We start from the raw sequence: 24,910 nt of genomic DNA on the forward strand, positions 1-24,910 counted from the left end.
GACCCTGGACCCTGGCCCTGACCGTAAAACAACCCTAACCCTGGGCCCTGGCACTAAAACAAGCCTAACCCTGGGCCCAGGTCCAGACCCTATAACAACCCTAACCCTGGGCCCTGGCCCTGACCCTAAAACAACCCTAACCCTAGGCCCTGGACCTGAACCTAAAACAACCCTAACCCTGGGCCCTGGCCCTGCCCCTAAAACAACCCTAAACCTGGGCCCTGGCACTAAAACAAGCCTAACCCTGGGCCCAGGTCCTGACCCTAAAACAACCCTAACACTGGGCCATGGCCCTGACCCTAAAACAACCCTAACCCTGGGCCCTGGCCTTGACCCTAAAACAACCCTAACCCTGGGTCGTGGCCCTGACCCTAAAACAACCCTAACACTGGGCCCTGGCCCTGACCCTAAAACAACCCTAAACCTGGGCCCTGGCCCTGACCCTAAAACAAGCCTAACCCTGGGCCCTGGCCCTCACCCTAAAACAAGCCTAACCCTGGGCCCTGGCCCTGACCCTAAAACAACCCTACCCCTGGGCCGTGGCCCTGACCCTAAAACAACCCTAACCCTGGGCCCTGGCCCTGACCCTAAAACAAGCCTAACCCTGGGCCCTGGCCCTGACCCTAAAACAAGCCTAACCCTGGGCCCTGGCCCTTACCCTAAAACAAGCCTAACCCTGGGCCCTGGCCCTGACCCTAAAACAACCCTAACCCTGGGCCCTGGCCCTGACCCCAAAATAAGCCTAACCCTGGGCCCTGGCCCTGACCCTAAAACAAGAATAACCCTGGGCCCTGGACCTGACCGTAAAAAAAACTTATCCCTGGGCCCTGGCCCTGACCCTAAAACAACCCTAACCCTGGGCCCTGGCCCAGACCCTAAAACAACCCCAAACCTGGGCCCTGGCCATGACCTAAAACAACCATAATGCTGGGCCCTGGCACTGACCTAAAACATCCCTGACCCTGGGCCCTGGCCCTGACCCTAAAACAACCCGAAACCTGGGCCCTGGCACTAAAACAAGCCTAACCCTGGGTCCAGGTCCTGACCCTATAACAACGCTAACCCTGGGCCCTGGCCCTGACCCTAAAACAACCCTAACCCTGGAACCTGGCCCTGACCCTAAAACAAGCCTAACCCAGCGCCCTGGCCCTGACCCTAAAACCCTAACCCTGGGCCCTGAAACTGATCCTAAAACCCTAACCCTGGGCCCTGACCCTGAGCCTAAAACCCTAACCCTGGGCCCTGGCCCTGACCCTAAAACCCTAACCCTGGGCCCTGCCCCTGAGCCTAAAACCCTAACCCTGGGCCCTGGCCCTGACCCTAAAACCCTAACCGTGGGACCTGGCCCTGAGCCTAAAACCCGAACCCTGGGCCCTGGCCCTGAGCCTAAAACCCTAACCCTGGGCCCAGGTCATGACCCTAAAACAAACCTAACCCTGGGCACTGACCCTAAAACAACCCTAACCCTCGGCACTGACCCTAAAATAACCATAACCCTGGGCCCTGGCCGTGACCCTACAACAACCCTAACCCTGGGCCCTGGCCATGACACTGAAACAACCCTAACCCTGGACCATGGCCTTGACCCTAAAACAACCCTAAACCTGGGCCCTGGCCCTGACCCTAAAACAACCATAACCGTGGGCCCTGGCCCTGACCCTAAAACAACCCTAACCCTGGGCCCTGGCCCTGAACCAAAAACAACCCTAACCCCGGGCCCTGGCCCTGACCCTATAACAACCCTAACCCTGGGCCTTGGACATGACCCTAAAACAACCCTAACCCTGAGCCCCGGCCCTGACTCTAAAACAACCCTAACCCTGCGCCCTGGCCCTGACCCTAAAACAACCCTAAACCTGCGCCCTGACCCTGAACTTAAAACAACCCTAAACCTGGGCCCTATCCCTGACCCTAAAACATCCCTAACCCTGGGCTCTGGCCCTGACCCTAAAACAAGCCTAACCCCGGGCCCTGGCCCTGACCCTAAAACAACCCTAACCCTGGGCCCTGTCCCTGACCATAAAACAAGCCTAACCAAGGGCCCTGGCCTTGACCCTAAAACAAGCCTAACCCTGGGCCCTGGCCCTGACCCTTAAACAAGCCTAACCTTGGGCCCTGGCCCTGACCCTAAAACAACCCTAACCCTGGGACCTGGCCCTGACACTAAAACAACCCTAACCCTGTGACCTGGCCCTGACCTAAAACAACCCTAACACTGGGCCCTGGCCCTGACCAAAAACAAGCCTAACCCTGGGACCTCGCCCTGACCCTAAAACAAACCTAACCCAGGGCCCTGGCACGGAAACAAGCCTAACCCTGGGCCCGGGTCCTCACCCTAAAACAACCCTAACCCTGGACTCTGGCCTTGACCCTAAAACAACCCTAACCATGGGCCCTGGCGCTGACCCTGAAACAACCCTACCCCTGGGCCCTGGCCGTGACCCTAAATCAACCCTAAACCTGGGCCCTGGCCCTGACCCTAAAACAAGCCTATCCCTGGGCCCTGTCCGTGACCCTAAAACAAGCCTAACCCTGGGCCCTGGCCCTGACCCTAAAACAACCTTAACCCTGGGCCCTGGCCCTGACCCTAAAACAACCCTAACCCTGGCCCCTGGTCCTGACCCTAAAACAAGCCTAACCCTAGGCACTGGCACTGATCCTGAAACAAGCCTAACCCTGGGCCCTGGCCCTGACCCTGAAACAAGCCTAACCCTGGGCCCTGGCCCTGACCCTAAAACAACCCTAACCCTGGGCCCTGGCCCTGACCCCAAAATAAGCCTAACCCTGGGCCCTGGCCCTGACCCTAAAACAAGAATAACCCTGGGCCCTGGACCTGACCGTAAAAAAAACTTAACCCTGGGCCCTGGCCCTGACCCTAAAACAACCCTAACCCTGGGCCCTGGCCCAGACCCTAAAACAACCCCAAACCTGGGCCCTGGCCATGACCTAAAACAACCATAATGCTGGGCCCTGGCACTGACCTAAAACATCCCTGACCCTGGGCCCTGGCCCTGACCCTAAAACAACCCGAAACCTGGGCCCTGGCACTAAAACAAGCCTAACCCTGGGTCCAGGTCCTGACCCTATAACAACGCTAACCCTGGGCCCTGGCCCTGACCCTAAAACAACCCTAACCCTGGAACCTGGCCCTGACCCTAAAACAAGCCTAACCCAGCGCCCTGGCCCTGACCCTAAAACCCTAACCCTGGGCCCTGAAACTGATCCTAAAACCCTAACCCTGGGCCCTGACCCTGAGCCTAAAACCCTAACCCTGGGCCCTGGCCCTGACCCTAAAACCCTAACCCTGGGCCCTGCCCCTGAGCCTAAAACCCTAACCCTGGGCCCTGGCCCTGACCCTAAAACCCTAACCGTGGGACCTGGCCCTGAGCCTATAACCCGAACCCTGGGCCCTGGCCCTGAGCCTAAAACCCTAACCCTGGGCCCAGGTCATGACCCTAAAACAAACCTAACCCTGGGCACTGACCCTAAAACAACCCTAACCCTCGGCACTGACCCTAAAATAACCATAACCCTGGGCCCTGGCCGTGACCCTACAACAACCCTAACCCTGGGCCCTGGCCATGACACTGAAACAACCCTAACCCTGGACCATGGCCTTGACCCTAAAACAACCCTAAACCTGGGCCCTGGCCCTGACCCTAAAACAACCATAACCGTGGGCCCTGGCCCTGACCCTAAAACAACCCTAACCCTGGGCCCTGGCCCTGAACCAAAAACAACCCTAACCCCGGGCCCTGGCCCTGACCCTATAACAACCCTAACCCTGGGCCTTGGACATGACCCTAAAACAACCCTAACCCTGAGCCCCGGCCCTGACTCTAAAACAACCCTAACCCTGCGCCCTGGCCCTGACCCTAAAACAACCCTAAACCTGCGCCCTGACCCTGAACTTAAAACAACCCTAAACCTGGGCCCTATCCCTGACCCTAAAACATCCCTAACCCTGGGCTCTGGCCCTGACCCTAAAACAAGCCTAACCCCGGGCCCTGGCCCTGACCCTAAAACAACCCTAACCCTGGGCCCTGTCCCTGACAATAAAACAAGCCTAACCAAGGGCCCTGGCCTTGACCCTAAAACAAGCCTAACCCTGGGCCCTGGCCCTGACCCTAAAACAACCCTAACCCTGGCTCCTGGCCCTGACCCTAAAACAAGCCTAACCCTGGGCCCAGGTCATGACCCTAAAACAACCCTAACCCTGGGCACTGACCCTAAAACAACCCTAACCCTCGGCACTGACCCTAAAATAACCATAACCGTGGGCCCTGGCCCTGACCCTAAAACAACCCTAACCCTGGGCCCTGGCCCTGAACCTAAAACAACCCTAACCCAGGGCCTTGGACAAGACCCTAAAACAACCCTAACCCTGAGCCCTGGCCCTGACCCTAAAACAACCCTAACCCTGGGCCCTTGCCCTGACCCTAAAACAAGCCTAACGCTGGGCCCTGGCGCTGACCCTAAAACAACCCTAAACATGGGCCCTGACCCTGAACTTAAAACAACCCTAACACTGGGCCCTGTCCCTGACCCTAAAACATCCCTAACCCTCGACCCTGGCCCTGACCCTAAAACAAGCCTAACCCTGGGCCCTGGCCCTGAGCCTAAAACAAGCCTAACCCTCGAACCTGGCGCTGAACCTAAAACAACCCTAACGCTGGGCCTTGGCCCTGACCTAAAACAACCCTAACCTGGGCCCTGACCCTGACCCTAAAACAACCCTAACCCTGGGCCCTGGCACTAAAACAAGCGTAACACTGGGCCCAGGTCCTGACCCTAAAACAACCCTAACCCTGGGCCCTGGCCCTGACCCTAAAGCAAGCCTAACCCTGGACCCTGGCCCTGACCCTAAAACAACCCTAACCCTGGGCCCTGGCCTTGACCCTAAAAGATCCCTAACCCTGGGCCCTGGCCCTGACCCTAAAACAACCCTAACCCTGGGCCCTGGCCCTGACCCTAAAACAACCCTAACCCTGGGCCCTGGCCCTGACCCTAAAACAACCCTAACCCCGGGCCCTGGCCCTGACTCTAAAACAACCCTAAACCTGGACCCTGGCCCTGACCTAAAACAACCCTAATGCTGGGCCCTGGCCCTGACCTAAAACAACCCTGACCCTGGACCCTGGCCCTGACCGTAAAACAACCCTAACCCTGGGCCCTGGCACTAAAACAAGCCTAACCCTGGGCCCAGGTCCAGACCCTATAACAACCCTAACCCTGGGCCCTGGCCCTGACCCTAAAACAACCCTAACCCTAGGCCCTGGACCTGAACCTAAAACAACCCTAACCCTGGGCCCTGGCCCTGCCCCTAAAACAACCCTAAACCTGGGCCCTGGCACTAAAACAAGCCTAACCCTGGGCCCAGGTCCTGACCCTAAAACAACCCTAACACTGGGCCATGGCCCTGACCCTAAAACAACCCTAACCCTGGGCCCTGGCCTTGACCCTAAAACAACCCTAACCCTGGGTCGTGGCCCTGACCCTAAAACAACCCTAACACTGGGCCCTGGCCCTGACCCTAAAACAACCCTAAACCTGGGCCCTGGCCCTGACCCTAAAACAAGCCTAACCCTGGGCCCTGGCCCTCACCCTAAAACAAGCCTAACCCTGGGCCCTGGCCCTGACCCTAAAACAACCCTACCCCTGGGCCGTGGCCCTGACCCTAAAACAACCCTAACCCTGGGCCCTGGCCCTGACCCTAAAACAAGCCTAACCCTGGGCCCTGGCCCTGACCCTAAAACAAGCCTAACCCTGGGCCCTGGCCCTTACCCTAAAACAAGCCTAACCCTGGGCCCTGGCCCTGACCCTAAAACAACCCTAACCCTGGGCCCTGGCCCTGACCCCAAAATAAGCCTAACCCTGGGCCCTGGCCCTGACCCTAAAACAAGAATAACCCTGGGCCCTGGACCTGACCGTAAAAAAAACTTATCCCTGGGCCCTGGCCCTGACCCTAAAACAACCCTAACCCTGGGCCCTGGCCCAGACCCTAAAACAACCCCAAACCTGGGCCCTGGCCATGACCTAAAACAACCATAATGCTGGGCCCTGGCACTGACCTAAAACATCCCTGACCCTGGGCCCTGGCCCTGACCCTAAAACAACCCGAAACCTGGGCCCTGGCACTAAAACAAGCCTAACCCTGGGTCCAGGTCCTGACCCTATAACAACGCTAACCCTGGGCCCTGGCCCTGACCCTAAAACAACCCTAACCCTGGAACCTGGCCCTGACCCTAAAACAAGCCTAACCCAGCGCCCTGGCCCTGACCCTAAAACCCTAACCCTGGGCCCTGAAACTGATCCTAAAACCCTAACCCTGGGCCCTGACCCTGAGCCTAAAACCCTAACCCTGGGCCCTGGCCCTGACCCTAAAACCCTAACCCTGGGCCCTGCCCCTGAGCCTAAAACCCTAACCCTGGGCCCTGGCCCTGACCCTAAAACCCTAACCGTGGGACCTGGCCCTGAGCCTAAAACCCGAACCCTGGGCCCTGGCCCTGAGCCTAAAACCCTAACCCTGGGCCCAGGTCATGACCCTAAAACAAACCTAACCCTGGGCACTGACCCTAAAACAACCCTAACCCTCGGCACTGACCCTAAAATAACCATAACCCTGGGCCCTGGCCGTGACCCTACAACAACCCTAACCCTGGGCCCTGGCCATGACACTGAAACAACCCTAACCCTGGACCATGGCCTTGACCCTAAAACAACCCTAAACCTGGGCCCTGGCCCTGACCCTAAAACAACCATAACCGTGGGCCCTGGCCCTGACCCTAAAACAACCCTAACCCTGGGCCCTGGCCCTGAACCAAAAACAACCCTAACCCCGGGCCCTGGCCCTGACCCTATAACAACCCTAACCCTGGGCCTTGGACATGACCCTAAAACAACCCTAACCCTGAGCCCCGGCCCTGACTCTAAAACAACCCTAACCCTGCGCCCTGGCCCTGACCCTAAAACAACCCTAAACCTGCGCCCTGACCCTGAACTTAAAACAACCCTAAACCTGGGCCCTATCCCTGACCCTAAAACATCCCTAACCCTGGGCTCTGGCCCTGACCCTAAAACAAGCCTAACCCCGGGCCCTGGCCCTGACCCTAAAACAACCCTAACCCTGGGCCCTGTCCCTGACCATAAAACAAGCCTAACCAAGGGCCCTGGCCTTGACCCTAAAACAAGCCTAACCCTGGGCCCTGGCCCTGACCCTTAAACAAGCCTAACCTTGGGCCCTGGCCCTGACCCTAAAACAACCCTAACCCTGGGACCTGGCCCTGACACTAAAACAACCCTAACCCTGTGACCTGGCCCTGACCTAAAACAACCCTAACACTGGGCCCTGGCCCTGACCAAAAACAAGCCTAACCCTGGGACCTCGCCCTGACCCTAAAACAAACCTAACCCAGGGCCCTGGCACGGAAACAAGCCTAACCCTGGGCCCGGGTCCTCACCCTAAAACAACCCTAACCCTGGACTCTGGCCTTGACCCTAAAACAACCCTAACCATGGGCCCTGGCGCTGACCCTGAAACAACCCTACCCCTGGGCCCTGGCCGTGACCCTAAATCAACCCTAAACCTGGGCCCTGGCCCTGACCCTAAAACAAGCCTATCCCTGGGCCCTGTCCGTGACCCTAAAACAAGCCTAACCCTGGGCCCTGGCCCTGACCCTAAAACAACCTTAACCCTGGGCCCTGGCCCTGACCCTAAAACAACCCTAACCCTGGCCCCTGGTCCTGACCCTAAAACAAGCCTAACCCTAGGCACTGGCACTGATCCTGAAACAAGCCTAACCCTGGGCCCTGGCCCTGACCCTGAAACAAGCCTAACCCTGGGCCCTGGCCCTGACCCTAAAACAACCCTAACCCTGGGCCCTGGCCCTGACCCCAAAATAAGCCTAACCCTGGGCCCTGGCCCTGACCCTAAAACAAGAATAACCCTGGGCCCTGGACCTGACCGTAAAAAAAACTTAACCCTGGGCCCTGGCCCTGACCCTAAAACAACCCTAACCCTGGGCCCTGGCCCAGACCCTAAAACAACCCCAAACCTGGGCCCTGGCCATGACCTAAAACAACCATAATGCTGGGCCCTGGCACTGACCTAAAACATCCCTGACCCTGGGCCCTGGCCCTGACCCTAAAACAACCCGAAACCTGGGCCCTGGCACTAAAACAAGCCTAACCCTGGGTCCAGGTCCTGACCCTATAACAACGCTAACCCTGGGCCCTGGCCCTGACCCTAAAACAACCCTAACCCTGGAACCTGGCCCTGACCCTAAAACAAGCCTAACCCAGCGCCCTGGCCCTGACCCTAAAACCCTAACCCTGGGCCCTGAAACTGATCCTAAAACCCTAACCCTGGGCCCTGACCCTGAGCCTAAAACCCTAACCCTGGGCCCTGGCCCTGACCCTAAAACCCTAACCCTGGGCCCTGCCCCTGAGCCTAAAACCCTAACCCTGGGCCCTGGCCCTGACCCTAAAACCCTAACCGTGGGACCTGGCCCTGAGCCTATAACCCGAACCCTGGGCCCTGGCCCTGAGCCTAAAACCCTAACCCTGGGCCCAGGTCATGACCCTAAAACAAACCTAACCCTGGGCACTGACCCTAAAACAACCCTAACCCTCGGCACTGACCCTAAAATAACCATAACCCTGGGCCCTGGCCGTGACCCTACAACAACCCTAACCCTGGGCCCTGGCCATGACACTGAAACAACCCTAACCCTGGACCATGGCCTTGACCCTAAAACAACCCTAAACCTGGGCCCTGGCCCTGACCCTAAAACAACCATAACCGTGGGCCCTGGCCCTGACCCTAAAACAACCCTAACCCTGGGCCCTGGCCCTGAACCAAAAACAACCCTAACCCCGGGCCCTGGCCCTGACCCTATAACAACCCTAACCCTGGGCCTTGGACATGACCCTAAAACAACCCTAACCCTGAGCCCCGGCCCTGACTCTAAAACAACCCTAACCCTGCGCCCTGGCCCTGACCCTAAAACAACCCTAAACCTGCGCCCTGACCCTGAACTTAAAACAACCCTAAACCTGGGCCCTATCCCTGACCCTAAAACATCCCTAACCCTGGGCTCTGGCCCTGACCCTAAAACAAGCCTAACCCCGGGCCCTGGCCCTGACCCTAAAACAACCCTAACCCTGGGCCCTGTCCCTGACAATAAAACAAGCCTAACCAAGGGCCCTGGCCTTGACCCTAAAACAAGCCTAACCCTGGGCCCTGGCCCTGACCCTTAAACAAGCCTAACCTTGGGCCCTGGCCCTGACCCTAAAACAACCCTAACCCTGGCCCCTGGTCCTGACCCTAAAACAAGCCTAACCCTAGGCACTGGCACTGATCCTGAAACAAGCCTAACCCTGGGCCCTGGCCCTGACCCTGAAACAAGCCTAACCCTGGGCCCTGGCCCTGACCCTAAAACAACCCTAACCCTGGGCCCTTGCCCTGACCCTAAAACAAGCCTAACGCTGGGCCCTGGCGCTGACCCTAAAACAACCCTAACCCTGGGCCCTTGCCCTGACCCTAAAACAAGCCTAACGCTGGGCCCTGGCGCTGACCCTAAAACAACCCTAACCCTGGGCCCTGGCCCTGACCCTAAAACAACCCTAAACCTGGGACCTGACCGTGACCCTAAAACAAGCCTAACCCTGGGCCCTGGCCCTGACCCTAAAACAACCCTAACCCTGGCTCCTGGCCCTGACCCTAAAACAAGCCTAACCCTGGGCCCAGGTCATGACCCTAAAACAACCCTAACCCTGGGCACTGACCCTAAAACAACCCTAACCCTCGGCACTGACCCTAAAATAACCATAACCGTGGGCCCTGGCCCTGACCCTAAAACAACCCTAACCCTGGGCCCTGGCCCTGAACCTAAAACAACCCTAACCCAGGGCCTTGGACATGAACCTAAAACAACCCTAACCCTGAGCCCTGGCCCTGACCCTAAAACAACCCTAACCCTGTACCCTGGCCCTGACCCTAAAACAACCCTAAACCTGGCCCCTGACCCTGAACTTAAAACAACCCTAACCCTGGGCCCTGTCCCTGACCCTAAAACATCCCTAACCCTCGACCCTGGCCCTGACCCTAAAACAAGCCTAACCCTGGGCCCTGGCCCTGAGCCTAAAACAAGCCTAACCCTCGAACCTGGCGCTGAACCTAAAACAACCCTAACGCTGGGCCTTGGCCCTGACCTAAAACAACCCTAACCTGGGCCCTGACCCTGACCCTAAAACAACCCTAACCCTGGGCCCTGGCACTAAAACAAGCGTAACACTGGGCCCAGGTCCTGACCCTAAAACAACCCTAACCCTGGGCCCTGGCCCTGACCCTAAAGCAAGCCTAACCCTGGACCCTGGCCCTGACCCTAAAACAACCCTAACCCTGGGCCCTGGCCTTGACCCTAAAAGATCCCTAACCCTGGGCCCTGGCCCTGACCCTAAAACAACCCTAACCCTGGGCCCTGGCCCTGACCCTAAAACAACCCTAACCCTGGGCCCTGGCCCTGACCCTAAAACAACCCTAACCCCGGGCCCTGGCCCTGACTCTAAAACAACCCTAAACCTGGACCCTGGCCCTGACCTAAAACAACCCTAATGCTGGGCCCTGGCCCTGACCTAAAACAACCCTGACCCTGGACCCTGGCCCTGACCCTAAAACAACCCTAACCCTGGGCCCTGGCACTAAAACAAGCCTAACCCTGGGCCCAGGTCCAGACCCTATAACAACCCTAACCCTGGGCCCTGGCCCTGACCCTAAAACAACCCTAACCCTAGGCCCTGGACCTGAACCTAAAACAACCCTAACCCTGGGCCCTGGCCCTGCCCCTAAAACAAAACTAAACCTGGGCCCTGGCACTAAAACAAGCCTAACCCTGGGCCCAGGTCCTGACCCTAAAACAACCCTAACACTGGGCCATGGCCCTGACCCTAAAACAACCCTAACCCTGGGCCCTGGCCCTGAGCCTAAAACAAGCCTAACCCTCGAACCTGGCGCTGAACCTAAAACAACCCTAACGCTGGGCCTTGGCCCTGACCTAAAACAACCCTAACCTGGGCCCTGACCCTGACCCTAAAACAACCCTAACCCTGGGCCCTGGCACTAAAACAAGCGTAACACTGGGCCCAGGTCCTGACCCTAAAACAACCCTATCCCTGGGCCCTGGCCCTGACCCTAAAACAACCCTAACCCTGGGCCCTGGCCCTGACCCTAAAACAACCCTAACCCTGGCTCCTGGCCCTGACCCTAAAACAAGCCTAACCCTGGGCCCAGGTCATGACCCTAAAACAACCCTAACCCTGGGCACTGACCCTAAAACAACCCTAACCCTCGGCACTGACCCTAAAATAACCATAACCGTGGGCCCTGGCCCTGACCCTAAAACAACCCTAACCCTGGGCCCTGGCCCTGAACCTAAAACAACCCTAATCCAGGGCCTTGGACATGACCCTAAAACAACCCTAACCCTGAGCCCTGGCCCTGACCCTAAAACAACCCTAACCCTGTACCCTGGCCCTGACCCTAAAACAATCCTAAACCTGGGCCCTGACCCTGAACTTAAAACAACCCTAACCCTGGGCCCTGTCCCTGACCCTAAAACACCCCTAACCCTCGGCCCTGGCCCTGACCCTAAAACAAGCCTAACCCTGGGCCCTGGCCCTGAGCCTAAAACAAGCCTAACCCTCGAACCTGGCGCTGAACCTAAAACAACCCTAACGCTGGGCCTTGGCCCTGACCTAAAACAACCCTAACCTGGGCCCTGACCCTGACCCTAAAACAACCCTAACCCTGGGCCCTGGCACTAAAACAAGCGTAACACTGGGCCCAGGTCCTGACCCTAAAACAACCCTATCCCTGGGCCCTGGCCCTGACCCTAAAACAAGCCTAACCCTGGACCCTGGCCCTGACCCTAAAACAACCCTAACCCTGGGCCCTGGCCTTGACCCTAAAAGATCCCTAACCCTGGGCCCTGGCCCTGACCCTAAAACAACCCTAACCCTGGGCCCTGGCCCTGACCCTAAAACAACACTAACCCTGGGCCCTGGCCCTGACCCTAAAACAACCCTAACCCCGGGCACTGGCCCTGACCCTAAAACAACCCTAACCCCGGGCCCTGACCCTAAAACAACCCTAACCCTGGGCCCTGACCCTGAAACAACCCTAACCCAGGGCCCTGACCCTGAAACAACCCTAACCCTGGGCCCTGACCCTGAAAAAACCCTAACCCTGGGCCCTGACCCTGAAACTACCCTAACCCTGGGCCCTGGCCCTGAGCCTAAAACCCTAACCCTGGGCCCTGGCCCTTACCCTAAAACCCTAACCCTGGGCCCTGGCCCTGATCCTAAAACCCTAACCGTGGGTCCTGACCCTAAAACAACCCTACCCTGTGCCTTGACCCTAAAACAACCCCAACCCTGGGCCCTGACCCTAAAACAACCCTAACACTGGGCCCTTACCCTAAAATAACCCTAACCCTGGGCCCTAACCCTAAAACAACACTAACCCTGGGCCCTGACCCTAAAACAACCCTAACCCTGGGCCCTGACCCTTAAACAACCCTAACCCTGGGCCCTGACCCTAAAACAACCCTAACCCTGGGCCCTGACCCTAAAACAACCCTAACTCTGGGCCCTGACATTAAAACAACCCTAACCCTGGGCCCTGGCCCAAATTGTAATGAGGTCTGTTGGGCAAAATTCCATATAAGCAAAGTATAAATTAATAAAGCAAATCGTGATAAATTAGTACGATTGACTTTCTGGAGTTTCTGACAATAAAAGTAAGGAAAATGCAGAACACAAAGACAGAGAGTAAAAAGAGAAATTAGGAAAGCATTCTACATGTTTAATAGGAAGACACTGGCCGTGTTCGTGCAGCGGCAGTATGTCGTGACATGACATACCTTGGAGAGAAGTTAACAGATGAGGAAGTTGATAAAAATCGTCAGAGAAGCAAAATACTGGTAGCGACACTCAAGGAAACCACGAAATTTCCATAACTTATGTCAGCAAAGTGGGAATATTGTACAGTGTGTGTTGAAGTTCCTATACAACATTGTTTATCTGCCGTTTGTTTGTTTGTAAGGAATGTATATACTAAAAGTTCTTCTTGCTGTCAAAAGAATATGTGTGAATAAGTCATTTTAACTTATTCTTCTGTTTTTCTTTTATCTTCCTGCCATCATCCCACAGCCTTACTTTAGAAATTTTTTCTTTAGAAAATTGAACAAGTGCCCCTTGTGGTGGCACATACCTCGAGGATGGGAGGCAGGGGTGGAAGGGTCACTTGAGGCCATTAGTTTGACAGCAGCCTGGCCAACAAAGTGAGACCCCATGTCTGCAAAACAATTTAAAAATTAGCCAAGTATCATCATGTATACCTACAGTCCCAGCTACCTCAACTTACGGAGAAAGTTCAGGGCCTGGAGAGAAGGCTGGGAGGCAGGAGCTGGGTCTAAAGAGGCCATTGTAACGATGGAGCTGTGCCTGTGGAGGCTGTTGTGAGGCAGTAGGCTCATCTGCGGAGACTGCCGTGAGGTAGGGTATGGGCCTCAATAGGCCATTGTGAGTCATGAGCTTGGTCTGTAGAGGCTGACTGGAGAGAGTTCTGGGCCTGGCGAGGCTGCCGGGAGGTAGGAGCTGGGCCAAAAGATTTAAGCACATTTACGTTGATTAGGCACTTCATTTCCATTATTACACTGGAATATATAATAAAATAATTATAGAACTCACCATAATGTAGAATCAGTGGGCGTGTTAAGCTTGTTTTCCTGAAACTGGATGGTCCCACCTGAGCGTGATGGGAGAAAGTGACAGATCAATAGGTATTAGATTCTCATAAGCACAGCGCAACCTAGATCCCTCACATGCACGGTTCACAACAGGGTGTGTTCTCCTATGAGAATCTAATGCTGCTGCTCATCTGAGAAGGTGGAGCTCAGGCGGGAATGTGAGCAAAGGGGAGTGGCTGTAAATACAGACGAAGCTTCCCTCACTCCCTCACTCGACACCACACACCTGCTGTGTGGCTCCTTACGGCTCCATGGCTCAGGGGTTGGGGACCGCTGCTCAAGTGCATCCAAAGCGACCCTTCCCACACCAGTCTTCATAGTAGTCAAGGGCAGCAACCACTTAGCTCCCAAGGCATGTGCCTCAGCTGGCATTTCATCACAATCAACAGTAAGTGGTAGCTTGAGTCACTGTGAGGTCACTTCCTGGAAATCACCCTAACCCTGGGCCCTGACCCTAAAACCCTAACCCTGGGCCCTGACCCTAAAAACCTAACCCTGGGCCCAGGCCCTGACCCAAAAACCCTAACCCTGGGCCCTGGCCCTGACCCTAAAACCCTAACCCTGGGCCCTGGCCCTGACCCTAAAACCCTAACCCTGGGCCCTGACCCTAAAAGAACCCTAAACCTGGGCCCTGGCCCTGACCCTAAAACAACCCTAATCCTGGGACCTGGCCATGACCCTAAAACAACCCTAACCCTGGGCCCTGGCCCCGACCCTAAAACAACCCTAAACCTGGGCCCTGGCCCTGAGCCTAAAACCCTAACCCTGGACCCTGGACCAGTGCCTAAAAACCTAACCCTGGGCCCTGACCCTGACCCTAAAACAACCCTAACCCTAGGCCGTGGCCCTGACCCTAAAACAAGCCTAACCCTGGGCCCTGGCCCTGACCCTAAAACAAGCCTAACCCTGGGCCCTGACCCTGACCCTAAAACAACCCTAACCCTGGGCCCTGACCCTGAAACAACCCTAACCCAGGGCCCTGACCCTGAAACAACCCTAACCCTGGGCCCTGACCCTGAAAAAACCCTAACCCTGGGCCCTGACCCTGAAACTACCCTAACCCTGGGCCCTGGCCCTGAGCCTAAAACCCTAACCCTGGGCCCTGGCCCTTACCCTAAAACCCTAACCCTGGGCCCTGGCCCTGATCCTAAAACCCTAACCGTGGGTCCTGACCCTAAAACAACCCTACCCTGTGCCTTGACCCTAAAACAACCCCAACCCTGGGCCCTGACCCTAAAACAACCCTAACACTGGGCCCTTACCCTAAAACAACCCTAACCCTGGGCCCTAACCCTAAAACAACACTAACCCTGGGCCCTGACCCTAAAACAACCCTAACCCTGGGCCCTGACCCTTAAACAACCCTAACCCTGGGCCCTGACCCTAAAACAACCCTAACCCTGGGCCCTGACCCTAAAACAACCCTAACTCTGGGCCCTGACATTAAAACAACCCTAACCCTGGGCCCTGGCCCAAATTGTAATGAGGTCTGTTGGGCAAAATTCCATATAAGCAAAGTATAAATTAATAAAGCAAATCGTGATAAATTAGTACGATTGACTTTCTGGAGTTTCTGACAATAAAAGTAAGGAAAATGCAGAACACAAAGACAGAGAGTAAAAAGAGAAATTAGGAAAGCATTCTACATGTTTAATAGGAAGACACTGGCCGTGTTCGTGCAGCGGCAGTATGTCATGACATGACATACCTTGGAGAGAAGTTAACAGATGAGGAAGTTGATAAAAATCATCAGAGAAGCAAAATACTGGTAGCGACACTCAAGGAAACCACGAAATTTCCATAACTTATGTCAGCAAAGTGGGAATATTGTACAGTGTGTGTTGAAGTTCCTATACAACATTGTTTATCTGCCGTTTGTTTGTTTGTAAGGAATGTATATACTAAAAGTTCTTCTTGCTGTCAAAAGAATATGTGTGAATAAGTCATTTTAACTTATTCTTCTGTTTTTCTTTTATCTTCCTGCCATCATCCCACAGCCTTACTTTAGAAATTTTTTCTTTAGAAAATTGAACAAGTGCCCCTTGTGGTGGCACATACCTCGAGGATGGGAGGCAGGGGTGGAAGGGTCACTTGAGGCCATTAGTTTGACAGCAGCCTGGCCAACAAAGTGAGACCCCATGTCTGCAAAACAATTTAAAAATTAGCCAAGTATCATCATGTATACCTACAGTCCCAGCTACCTCAACTTACGGAGAAAGTTCAGGGCCTGGAGAGAAGGCTGGGAGGCAGGAGCTGGGTCTAAAGAGGCCATTGTAACGATGGAGCTGTGCCTGTGGAGGCTGTTGTGAGGCAGTAGGCTCATCTGCGGAGACTGCCGTGAGGTAGGGTATGGGCCTCAATAGGCCATTGTGAGTCATGAGCTTGGTCTGTAGAGGCTGACTGGAGAGAGTTCTGGGCCTGGCGAGGCTGCCGGGAGGTAGGAGCTGGGCCAAAAGATTTAAGCACATTTACGTTGATTAGGCACTTCATTTCCATTATTACACTGGAATATATAATAAAATAATTATAGAACTCACCATAATGTAGAATCAGTGGGCGTGTTAAGCTTGTTTTCCTGAAACTGGATGGTCCCACCTGAGCGTGATGGGAGAAAGTGACAGATCAATAGGTATTAGATTCTCATAAGCACAGCGCAACCTAGATCCCTCACATGCACGGTTCACAACAGGGTGTGTTCTCCTATGAGAATCTAATGCTGCTGCTCATCTGAGAAGGTGGAGCTCAGGCGGGAATGTGAGCAAAGGGGAGTGGCTGTAAATACAGACGAAGCTTCCCTCACTCCCTCACTCGACACCACACACCTGCTGTGTGGCTCCTTACGGCTCCATGGCTCAGGGGTTGGGGACCGCTGCTCAAGTGCATCCAAAGCGACCCTTCCCACACCAGTCTTCATAGTAGTCAAGGGCAGCAACCACTTAGCTCCCAAGGCATGTGCCTCAGCTGGCATTTCATCACAATCAACAGTAAGTGGTAGCTTGAGTCACTGTGAGGTCACTTCCTGGAAATCACCCTAACCCTGGGCCCTGACCCTAAAACCCTAACCCTGGGCCCTGACCCTAAAAACCTAACCCTGGGCCCAGGCCCTGACCCAAAAACCCTAACCCTGGGCCCTGGCCCTGACCCTAAAACCCTAACCCTGGGCCCTGGCCCTGACCCTAAAACCCTAACCCTGGGCCCTGACCCTAAAAGAACCCTAAACCTGGGCCCTGGCCCTGACCCTAAAACAACCCTAATCCTGGGACCTGGCCATGACCCTAAAACAACCCTAACCCTGGGCCCTGGCCCCGACCCTAAAACAACCCTAAACCTGGGCCCTGGCCCTGAGCCTAAAACCCTAACCCTGGACCCTGGACCAGTGCCTAAAAACCTAACCCTGGGCCCTGACCCTGACCCTAAAACAACCCTAACCCTAGGCCGTGGCCCTGACCCTAAAACAAGCCTAACCCTGGGCCCTGGCCCTGACCCTAAAACAAGCCTAACCCTGGGCCCTGGCCCTGACCCTAAAACAAACCCAACCCTGGGCCCTCACCCCAAAACAACCCTAATCTTGGTCCCTGACCCTAAAACAACCCTAACCCTGGGCCCTGGCCCAAATTGTAATGAGGTCTGTTGGGCAAAATTCCATATAAGCATAGTATAAATTAATAAAGCAAATCGTGATAAATTAGTACGATTGACTTTCTGGAGTTTCTGACAATAAAAGTAAGGAAAATGCAGAACACAAAGACAGAGAGTAAAAAGAGAAATTAGGAAAGCATTCTACATGTTTAATAGGAAGACACTGGCCGTGTTCATGCAGCGGCAGTATGTCGTGACATGACATACTTTGGAGAGAAGTTAACAGATGAGGAAGTTGATAAAAATCGTCAGAGGAGCAAAATACTAGTAGCGACACTCAAGGAAACCACGAAATTTCCATAACTTATGTCAGCAAAGTGGGAATATTGTACAGTGTGTGTTGAAGTTCCTATACAACATTGTTTATCTGCCGTTTGTTTGTTTGTAAGGAATGTATATACTAACAGTTCTTCTTGCTGTCAAAAGAATATGTGTGAATAAGTCATTTTAACTTATTCTTCTGTTTTTCTTTTATCTTCCTGCCATCATCCCACAGCCTTACTTTAGAAATTTTTTCTTTAGAAAATTGAACAAGTGCTCCTTGTGGTGGCACATACCTCGAGGATGGGAGGCAGGGGTGGAAGGGTCACTTGAGGCCATTAGTTTGACACCAGCCTGGCCAACAAAGTGAGACCCCATGTCTGCAAAACAATTTAAAAATTAGCCAAGTATCATCATGTATACCTACAGTCCCAGCTACCTCAACTTACGGAGAAAGTTCAGGGCCTGGAGAGAAGGCTGGGAGGCAGGAGCTGGGTCTAAAGAGGCCATTGTAAAGATGGAGCTGTGCCTGTGGAGGCTGTTGTGAGGCAGTAGGCTCATCTGCGGAGACTGCCGTGAGGTAGGGTATGGGCCTAAATAGGCCATTGTGAGTCATGAGCTTGGTCTGTAGAGGCTGACTGGAGAGAGTTCTGGGCCTGGCGAGGCTGCCAGGAGGTAGGAGCTGGGCCAAAAGATTTAAGCACATTTACGTTGATTAGGCACTTCATTTCCATTATTACACTGGAATATATAATAAAATAATTATAGAACTCACCATAATGTAGATTCAGTGGGCGTGTTAAGCTTGTTTTCCTGAAACTGGATGGTCCCACCTGAGCGTGATGGGAGAAAGTGACAGATCAATAGGTATTAGATTCTCATAAGAACAGTGCAACCTAGATCCCTCACATGCACGGCTCACAACAAGGTGCGTTCTCCTATGAGAATCTAATGCTGCTGCTCATCTGAGAAGGTGGAGCTCAGGCGGGAATGTGAGCAAAGGGGAGTGGCTGTAAATACAGACGAAGCTTCCCTCACTCCCTCACTCGACACCACTCTCCTGCTGTGTGGCTCCTTACGGCTCCATGGCTCAGGGGTTGGGGACCCCTGCTCAAGTGCATCCAAAGCGACCCTTCCCACACCAGTCTTCATAGTGGTCAAGTGCAGCAACCCCTTAGCTCCCAAGGCGTGTGCCTCAGCTGGCATTTCATCACAATCAACAGTAAGTGGTAGCTTGAGTCGTTGTGAGGTCACTTCCTGGAAATCACCCTAACCCTGGGCCCCGGGCCCTGACCCTAAAACCCTAACCCTGGGCCCCGGGCCCTGACCCTGAAGCCCTAACCCTGGGCCCCGGGCCCTGACCCTGAAGCCCAAACCCTGGGCCCCGGGCCCTGACCCTGAAGCCCAAACCCTGGGCCCCGGCCCTGACCCTGAAGCCCTAACCCTGGGCCCCAGGCCCTGACCCTGAAGCCCTAACACTGGGCCCCGGGCCCTGACCCTGAAGCCCTAACCCTGGGCCTCGGGCCCTGACCCTGAAGCCCTAACCCTGGGCCCCGGGCCCTGGCCTTGAAGCCCCAACCCTGGGCCCCGGGCCCTGTCCCTAAAGCCCTAACCCTTGGCCCCAGGCCCTGACCCTAAAGCCGTAACCCTGGGCCCCGGGCCCTGACCCTAAATCCCTAACCCTGGGCCCCGGGCCCTGGCCCTAAAGCCCTAACCCTGGGTCCTGGGCCCTGACACTAAAACCCTAACGCTGGGCCCTGGGCCCTGACCCTAAAACCCTAACCCTGGGCCCTGACCCTAAAACCCTAACCCTTCACCCTTACCCTAAAACCCTAACCCTAACCCTAGTGAGCCTAGACCACACATTGCACTCCAGCCTGGGTGACAGAGCATGACTCTGTCTCAAAAAAAAAAAAAAGAAAAAAAGACAGAGAAAAGGAAGCCAACAAGACACCATTAGGCAACCCATTGTCAGGTTATGGGAGTTTGAAAAGGAAAGTAGAGAAAGGAGAAGAAAGCTTATTTAAAGAATGGCTGAAGACTGCCTAAATCATGGGAAAGATTTAGACATCTAAATCCATAAAGCTTAAAGATTCCTGAAGAGGTTCAAACCAAATAGATACTCACCAAGTCACAATATAATCAAATAGTCAAAAGTTAAAGAAACTTTGCAGGTCAGGACAGAATCGAATAATACATTCAAAGTGCTGAAAGAAAAAAAGTGCCAGCAACTAATACTATGTCTGACAAAGCTGTCCTTCAGAAAGAAAAAAGAAATAACGTGCTTCCTCGACAAACAAAGCTGAGGGCATTCAGGACCACTAGGTCTACCTTAAAAAAATGCTTAACGGAGTTTTTCAAGTAAAAATGAATGAAGTTGGGAGCAGTGGCTCATGCCCGTAATCCCATTTTGGGAGGCTGAGGTGGGTGGATCACCTGAGGTCGGGAGGTCAAGACCAGCCTGGCCAACATGGCAAAACCCCATCCCCAGTAAAAATACAAAAAATTAGCCAGGTATGAAGGCCACTGAGATCGTGCCACTGCACTCCAGCCTGGGTGACAAGAGTCAAACTACATTTCAAAAACAAAAAAACAAACAAAAAAAACAAAACTTGAGGCCTGGTCTTCTGCTCCTCTCCAACCCCCACTTCTCTGGGCCCAAGCCACCTGGGCTGAGGAGGGGGTGAGGTGTGAGCCCCTGCCAGGAACTCCCTGCCCGGACCAAGTACTCGGCCCCCAGGCCTGCATTCAGTGAGGCCTCCCGTGGCGTCAGCATGTTCGTGTGGAGGAATGTGGAAGGTCACTCTGTGGCCGTGTTCCCCTGGTACTCCATCCCCTTCCTGACCCCTCCCTGCAGCCACACGAGGCCCAGCAACCTGCCAGTTACTCAGTGGCCTCCAACCAGAGAAAACAACCTGCCAAGTTGGCAGCTGTTGCTCATGAGCATCCACCAGGTGGCACAGGGAGTGTTGACCCTGGGCGGCCCCCTGGAGCCACCTGCCCTGAAAGCCCAGGGCCCGCAACCCCACACACTTTGGGGGTGGTGGAACCTGTTAAAAGCTCACCTCCCACCATGGAGGAGGAGCCCTGGGCCCCTCAGGGGAGTCCCTGCTTGACAGTGAGACAGAGAATGACCATGATGATGCTTTCCTCTCCATCATGTCTCCTGACACCCAGTTGCCTCTACCACTCAGATGATGTCAGGCCCAGTCCCTCAGTGCCCTGCGCAAGGAACAGGACTCATCTTCTGAGAAGGATGGACGCAGCCCCAACAAATGGGACAAGGACCACATCGGTGGCCCATGAGTGGCGGTCATGATCTTCAGCAAGCGGCACCAGGCCCTGGCAGGGCACACCAGGGTCACTCCAACCAGGATATCCGGACCGTCAGCCAGATGCTGACTCTGGCCCAAAGACTTCTACTCAGTATGGAGCTCCAGGCCACTTTGCAGCCCCTGGTGAGGGAGGTGTACATACCATGAATTGTGGGACCTTCAGAGCTTTTCACTTTTCGGAAAATAGCTCCTGTTGGGGCTACAAGATGGAGTGTGAAGAGGGCCTTGGGCCACAGGGAGGTGCCTGTGGACTAGGGGGAGTTCATGCACCCCTTCTTTCCCCAGAGGGGCTGGACTCAGGTGAGTATGGGGGTGGGGGCTCCTGCACTTCGACACAGGCAGCGGGAGGGTTTTATCCCCATTCCCTCTGCACTCCCAACTTGAGCTATACTTTTTAAGAAAGTGATTCACCCTGCCTTTGCCCCCTTCCCCAGAACAGAACACATTGATCATGGGTGATATTTTTCATTGTGCCAAACAGTTGCCATGACCGTCATTAAACCTGTTTAACACCAAATAATAAGGAAAATAAAATAAAAAATTCAGGCTTGGTGCAGAAACTCACCCCAAATAAATCACCTACCAAAATATTTACATAATGGTGGAAATATTCCAAAATTCAATATTTTGGGATTTATACACAAAAGATAAACAAATTAGAGGCCAAGAGGCTGCCAGAAGGGAAAAACGGGGCCTGGGAAGGCCGTTGTGAGGAACGAGCTGGGCCTAAAGAGGCCACTGGCAGGCGGGAGCTGGGCCTGCCGAAGCGGCCGAGAGGCAGGAGCTTTGGACTCGGGAGGCCGCAATGAGGCGAGAGCTAGCTGGGCATGGAGAGTCCGCTGTGAGTCCGCTGTGAGTCCGGGCCCGTGCAGGCCTTCGAGAGGCAGGAGGCCGGGCCTGCAAAGGCCCACTGGAGGTCAAGTTCTGGGCCTGAAGAGGCCACCAAAAGTCAAAAGCGGGGCCTGGGAAGGCCGCCAAGAGCCATGAGCTGGTCTGGGCTGAAAGAGGCCACTGGGAGGCAGGAGGAGCTGGGCCTGGAGAGGCTGACTCGAGGAAGTTTTGCATCTGGAGAGGCCGCCGAGAGGACGGAGCTGGGCCCGGGGAGGCCGACTTGCTGCTCTTCCGGGCCCAATTCCAGGCTGACTTGACGACAACTTGGGCCTGCTGGGAGCTGGGCAGGAGCTGAGTCCAAAGACGTTGTAGGGAGGCCAGACTCAGGCCTGGAGATGCAGCCGGGAGGAAGAGCTGGGCCCGGAGAGGATGCCGGGAGGCTGCAAGTGGGTCTGGAGAGGCCGATTTGAGGAGGCCCGGCCTCCGCCTCCCGCATGGCGGCCTCTGCAGGCACAGCTGTTTCTCCTGGCTGCATCTCCCGCCTCCCAGCAAACAAGCTTTTTTGGCTCAGCTCCCGCCTGCGTTTGTAGACCCCGAAGTTTCTGCAACCAAGCTCTTCAGACCCACATCCCACCTCCCAGTACCTGAACAGTCCCAGCTCCGGCTGGAGAACAGAGTCTGTAGGCCCCGCTGTTGCCTCCCAGGGGAGTCTCCAAGCCCAGCTCTCACCCCACCACGACCTCCCAGGCCCAAGTCGCTGCCTGCCTCACAGCAGCCCGCGTGCGACCCTGCTCCTCCCTCACGGTGGCCTGTTGAGGCAGGGGCTCACGCTGACCTCTCTCACCGTGGGAGGGGCCGGTGTGAGGCAAGGGCTCACGCCGACCTCTCTCAGCGTGGGAGGGGCCGGTGTGAGGCAAGGGGCTGACGCTGACCTCTCTCACCGTGGGAGGGGCCGGTGTGAGGCAAGGGCTCACGCCGACCTCTCTCAGCGTGGGAGGGGCCGGTGTGAGGCAAGGGGCTCACGCCGACCTCTCTCAGCATGGGAGGGGCCGGTGTGAGGCAAGGGCTCACGCCGACCTCTCTCAGCATGGGAGGGGCCGGGGTGAGGCAAGGGGCTCACGCCGACCTCTCTCAGCGTGGGAGGGGCCGGTGTGAGGCAAGGGCTCACGCTGACCTCTCTCAGCGTGGGAGGGGCCGGGGTGAGGCAAGGGGCTCACGCTGACCTCTCTCAGCGTGGGAGGGGCCGGTGTGAGGCAAGGGCTCACGCTGACCTCTCAGCGTGGGAGGGGCCGGTGTGAGACAAGGGCTCAGGCTGACCTCTGTCAGAGTGAGAGGGGCCTGTGTGAGGCAAGGGGCTCATGCCGACCTCTCTCAGCGTGGGAGGGGCCGGTGTGAGGCAAGGGCTCACGCTGACCTCTCTCAGCGTGGGAGGGGCCGGTGTGAGGCAAGGGGCTCATGTTGACCTCTCTCAGCGTGGGAGGGGCCGGTGTGAGGCAAGGGGCTCATGTTGAAATCTCTCAGCGTGGGAGGGGCCGGTATGAGGCAAGGGGCTCATGTTGACCTCTCTCAGCGTGGGAGGGGCCGGCGTGAGGCAAGGGCTCACGCCGACCTCTCTCAGCGTGGGAGGGGCCGGTGTGAGGCAAGGAGCTCATGTTGACCTCTCTCAGCGTGGGAGGGGCCGGTGTGAGTCAAGGGCTCACGGCGACCTCTCTCAGCGTGGGAGGGGCCGGTGTGAGGCAAGGGGCTGACGCTGACCTCTCTCACCGTGGGAGGGGCCGGTGTGAGGCAAGGGCTCACGCCGACCTCTCTCACCGTGGGAGGGGCCGGTGTGAGGCAAGGGGCTGACGCTGACCTCTCTCACCGTGGGAGGGGCCGGTGTGAGGCAAGGGCTCACGCCAACCTCTCTCAGCATGGGAGGGGCCGGTGTGAGGCAAGGGCTCACGCTGACCTCTCTCAGCGTGGGAGGAGCCAGGGTCAGGCAAGGGGCTCACGCTGACCTCTCTCAGGATGGGAGGGGCCGGTGTGAGGCAAGGGCTCACGCTGACCTCTCTCAGCGTGGGAGGAGCCAGTGTGTGGCAGGGGCTCATGCCTCTGGGCAGGGTACCAGAGGCATGGGCATCAACAGGCCACCGTGAGGGAGGAGCTGGGCCGCATGCGGGCTGCTGGGAGGCAGGCAGGGACTTGGCCCCAGGTGGCCGCCGTGGGGGCAAGAGCTGGGCCTGGAGAGGCCCCTGGGAGGCAAGAGCGGGACCTGCAGAGGCCGTTCTCCAACCATTGCTGGGCCCGTACAGGCCACCGGGCGGCAGGAATGAGGCCCAAAGAACTTGGCTGGAGAAAGTTCGGGACCTACAAAGGCGGTTGGGAGCTGGGCAGGAGTTGAGCCAAAAGAGCTTGCTTACTTGCTGGGAGGCATGGCTGGGAGATGCCGACTTCAGGACAACTTGGGCCTGCAGAGGTCACCGGGAGGCCCAAGCTTGGCATGGAGGAGCCCACCGACCGGAGACCATTTGGGTCCTGCAGGTGCCATTGGAGGGCAGGAGCTCATCGTGGAGGGGGCACCGTGAGGCCTGACCTGGGCCTGGGGAGCTTGGCTTGAGGAAGCTGTGGGCCGACCAAGGACGCCAGGAGATGGGTAGGCACTGAGTCCAAAGAGGTTGTTGAGAGGCAGGAGTCGGGCCTGGAGACGCAGCCAGGAAGAGGAGCTTGGCCCGGAGAGGACGCCTGGAGGGTGCAAGTGAGTCTGGAGAGGCCGACTTGAGGAGGTTCTCAGCCCGGAGAGGCCGCCGGAAGGGAAAAACTGGGACTGGAAAGGCTGTTGTGAGGAATGAGCCCCATGGGCCTGAAGAGGCCACTGGCAGGCGGGAGCTGGGTGTGTAGAAGCTGCTGAAAGGTTGGGAGCTTGGCTTGGGGGGTCCACAGTGAGGCAGATGCTGGGCCTGAAGAATCTGCTTAAAAAGATTTAAGCAGATTTACATTTATTAGGCACTTTATTTCCATTATTACATACATATAAATATATATACGTATTATATATCC

The 24,910-nt window shown here is 55.9% G+C and overlaps 1 long non-coding RNA gene across 11 annotated transcripts in view; it reads right to left on the reverse strand.

Moving 5' to 3' along the window:
• Positions 1-13,265: 13,265 nt before the first annotated feature.
• LOC129523742 (uncharacterized) overlaps positions 13,266-24,910 on the reverse strand; it is a 45,319-nt gene continuing 33,674 nt past the window's right edge. For 8 of the 11 annotated variants that reach the window (XR_010134567.1, XR_010134560.1, XR_010134558.1 and 5 more), the window contains one exon: positions 23,345-24,819. This is a non-coding gene — a long non-coding RNA (uncharacterized lncRNA). The other 3 variants (XR_010134569.1, XR_010134568.1, XR_010134562.1) reach the window with 3 other exon arrangements.

Source organism: Gorilla gorilla, chromosome 6 (assembly GCF_029281585.2).
Source record: "Gorilla gorilla gorilla isolate KB3781 chromosome 6, NHGRI_mGorGor1-v2.1_pri, whole genome shotgun sequence".
Taxonomy (NCBI): Eukaryota; Metazoa; Chordata; class Mammalia; order Primates; family Hominidae; genus Gorilla; species Gorilla gorilla.